The sequence below is a fragment of the Rattus norvegicus genome, chromosome 14, assembly GCF_021556685.1.
Source record: "Rattus norvegicus strain SHRSP/BbbUtx chromosome 14, alternate assembly SHRSP_T2T, whole genome shotgun sequence".
Lineage (NCBI taxonomy): Eukaryota > Metazoa > Chordata > Mammalia > Rodentia > Muridae > Rattus > Rattus norvegicus.
The window spans coordinates 140575-144599 of record NC_141547.1 but is presented as its reverse complement, the minus strand read 5'-3'; the positions used below and the strand labels follow the sequence as shown (position 1 = coordinate 144599).

At 38.5% G+C, this 4025-nt stretch overlaps 1 pseudogene; it reads right to left on the bottom strand.

The window, feature by feature from the left end:
• Vom2r-ps123 (vomeronasal 2 receptor, pseudogene 123) lies at positions 1002-3909 on the bottom strand (annotated as a pseudogene).

Here is a 4025-nt window from a genome sequence, read left to right as displayed (position 1 = left end):
TTATTAACTTGGGTATTTCTTATTTACATTTCAATTGTTATTCCCTTTCCAGGTTTCCAGGCCAACATCCCCCTGACTCCTCCCCCTCCCCTTCTCTATGGGTGTTCCCCTTCCCATCCTCCCCGGTTTTTTTATTCTTTAATATTTTTTACAGACTAGTCATTATTCCCTTCCCAGTCTTCTCCCTGACTCTTTCTCATCCCCTACCTCCTGTCTCATCTCCAAGAGGCAATCGTCACCTCTGCAACCCCCAATTCCTTGGGCCTCAAGTCTCTCAGGGGTTAGGTGTGTTTTCTCTCATCGAGGCCAAACCAGGCAGTCCTATGTTGCATATGTGTATGCTGCCTAGTTAGTGGCTCAGTGTCTGAGAGATCTTGGTTGCCAGGTTAGTTGAGACTGCTTGTATTACTATGGGTCACCCTCCTTCTCAGTAACTTCCAACTATTTCCTAATTTATCCACAGGTGTCCATTGTTGGATAAAATATGTTTGTTTTGGGGAGCAGAAAAAGGATATTTCCACCTTAGACTACCGGCCAATAGCTTGAAGAGGAGCTGCAAAAACAGACAGTATTCTGTCGTATGTGCTCCTACTGGAAATCAGAAAATGTGTTCTGATTTCATCTTTGTTGATTTTTAGTTAGTTTGTTTCTATGTATAATCCCTGTCTGTCCTAGAACTCACTTTCTATACAAGGTTATAGATTCAACTGCCTTATCAAATTTATTTGAAGTTACCAGGGGGAAATCTCCATGAAAGCAAAATGACGAATAAAATTGTACTAATTATTCGAAAATTTTAGTTCTCCCAGGGGATACTAAGCAAATGAATGATTGCAAGATTTTATGGACAATGTATGCAAGATCAGTAGATATGGTACTTCTACACAAAACTAGAGGAATCAGCGTGAATGATTCTAAAACTAGATACATGCTCTGTAACTAAATATTTGGGGTGTATGTATCAACTTTATATTTGACAGAATTCCTGATATATTTGCTCAGAAATATGATTTCTCCATGATTTTGTGAATCAAATTTCTGTCTGGTTTCATTAAAATGAGGTACTTTGGGTGCAAAGATACATCCCAGCATCCCTGCACTGGATGCCAAGATGGAGATCTCCACAGCAACCATGACCGTGCCCTTAGTGCTATGGTAGACAGGGAGGAAGGTGACCCAGACAGCGCAGAACACTAGCATGCTGAAGGTCAACAACTTGGCTTCGTTGAATGTGTCAGGCAGGTTCTTTGCCAAGAAAGCTGTAGTGAAGCTTCCAAGGGCCAGGCAGGCCAAGTATCCCAGGACACAGTAGAATGCAGTAACGGAGCCCTTGTTACACACAATGATGATGTGGCCATGCTCAGAGTGTTCATCAATATTGACAAAGGGAGGAGAAACTGCTAGCCAGATTACACACAGAATACATTGCAGTAGGGAACATATGGGGATAATGTAGTTGGGTGTCCCCGATACCAAAAAGTTTCTTAATCGTCTTCCTGGGTCTGTGACTTTGAAAGCCAGAACCACAGTGATTGTTTTGGCCAGAACTGTGGAAATAGCCACAGTAAAGACAATTCCAAATGTGATTTGCTGTAAGATACAGGTTGCTCTGTTAGGATAGCCAATGAAGAAAAAGGAGCACAGAAAACAGAACATGAGTGACACGATTAATAGGTAGCTGAGGATTCTGTTATTGGCCTTTACAATAGGAGTGTCATGGTACTTCACAAAGACCCAAAGTACCACTGCTGTGAATACAGAGAAACAGAATGCGATTAAGGCAAGAGCTATCCCCAAGGGGTCTTCATAGCTTAGAAAGATCACACCTTTCTGAATGCATTTGTTCTATTCTGTGTTGGCATACTGGTATTCTGGACAATCCACAGACTGATCCATATCTGACATCCAAAGAAAAGTTTAGTTAGTATTGCTTTAGAAATTTTATTGGCAACTTATTTCAAGTAAGGCTGTTAAAACAAGCATTGTAATGCTGTCTTTGATGCTGACAATGAAATTTGAAGAACACTGATGCACAACATTGTTCTTAGTTCATAAAGTTCATAAAGATATAAGGGAAAATAAAACCTAGAAATTATTTCTTTGTATATTTAACTTTGTTGATTATATCATTTTGATGTTATCAAAAAGCAAAGATTTAAAAAACCATTTTTGATTACATGTTAATATCAAGTAGATTATTGAATTCAGAGAAGATACCTTTATAAACTACAATGTTGTTGGGTATATTTTTTTAAACACAAAACCCAATGCTCAGGGTTTTCTGAGATCATTAACTGTCTTATGAATTTGTTCCCAATGACACCTTGAGACTCTGACTTTACTGGAACAATACCTGTAATAGGCACTCAAGAATTCACTATCTCAACGTTATTGACATAGAAAAAACACTAAATTGAACACATGGGCTTCGTGTATGTATATATATTTATAAGCATCTATTCATGTAAAAGTAACAATAGCATTATTGGATTTAGGTGATTCCTGTCATAAGTGATAAGAAGAAGGTAGATACTGAGAGGTAATATAGTATTAATATTTGAAAAGTAGAAATCATTAAAGAAATAATCCCTCAGATGTATCTTGAACTGGCAATAAACAAACAAATGTTCTGACTATTATTCATGAGATGCATGAATATTAGCATAGACAGAAATAAAACCTCTGAAGATACTTTCCACTAAGAAATACTTTAGCTTGATCCCTTCTTCTTTTTTCCCATTTTAAATTTATTTACATTTCAAATGTTATCACCTTTCCAGATTTTCCTCCATAACCCCCCATTCCATCCTTCTCCCTTCTTCTGTGAGTGTATTCACCACCCATCAACCTACCCCTTCCTCTCCTAATATCTCCCTACACTGGTGGGGGGCATGTCGGGGAGGGTGGTTGAACCCTGACAGGACTCAGGGCTTCTCTGGCCATTGGTGCCCAACAAGAGCAAACTCTGCTACATATTTTTACTTTTAATTACAAAGTGATAATAGTTGTACCTGGCTTATATTTGAGAGAAAAGGTTTTTTGGGTTTTTTTTTATTCTTTGTTTTGTTTTTTGGTTTTTTTTTTTTTGAGAAAAGGTTTTTTTTTTTAATTAGACAAAAAGAGTAAAATGTGGGATGATAACATTCATTATGCAGGTGAAGGCAAGTACAAAATAGAAAGATGCCTGTCATTGGACGAGAAGGAAGGATGGGTGGGGAAAAAAGTTTGAGGGAAGAGGAGGAGACTGGAATGGGAGGAGACTGGAAGAGAGCCATGGAGAGAACATGGAGGCTGACCTTAAGATTCCACTCTGTGTAGCTATAGGTTGTTATGAATATTCTTAAAGGATGGATGTGTACAAGGCTTTGTATGTTTAGGTGGGCAATTATATCTTATCTATTGGATCAGAGGTTATAATGTTGTGTGTTCTTTCTTGTGGAGAATTGAGTTTGGGAGAGTGTGTGGCAGCAGAGAAACTGGGCCACCACAGAGTTGGGATGTGTGTTTCTGGCAAGATATCTAGCAGATATTTGGGGACAATGCAGTGCTGGGTCTAGTGGAGATAAAAGACAGCATTTCAATAAAATTTTACAACAACACAAAAGAGATAATGTTTTTTTTTATTTTGGCAAGATTTGTTAATTATTTTTATATCTACAACTAGTAAGTTAGAAAAGTAATATATTTTATATTTTCAGTTGCCTGTTAATTGACTTTATAATCCCATTGGGGCACAAGAGGAATATATATCTTCAGAATTTATCAGAGCAGCAAACACTCACTTGTCTCATTAGAACTTGCATTTTCAGGGCAGGGGCTACAAACAAAACAGCAGGCTGCCATTCCCTCCTTCCAGAATCTTCTGAATCCAGGACAACAATCTGCACTGCACACAGAGGATGGCATCTGGAAAAAAATTAAAACATACTGATAGCACAAAGTCTGAGGGTTGAGGGCTAGTGGATGTTTCGACAGCCGCCAACCCGCAGCTTGAGAGCCCTGCACCGACTTTCGTGGAAGTCTGA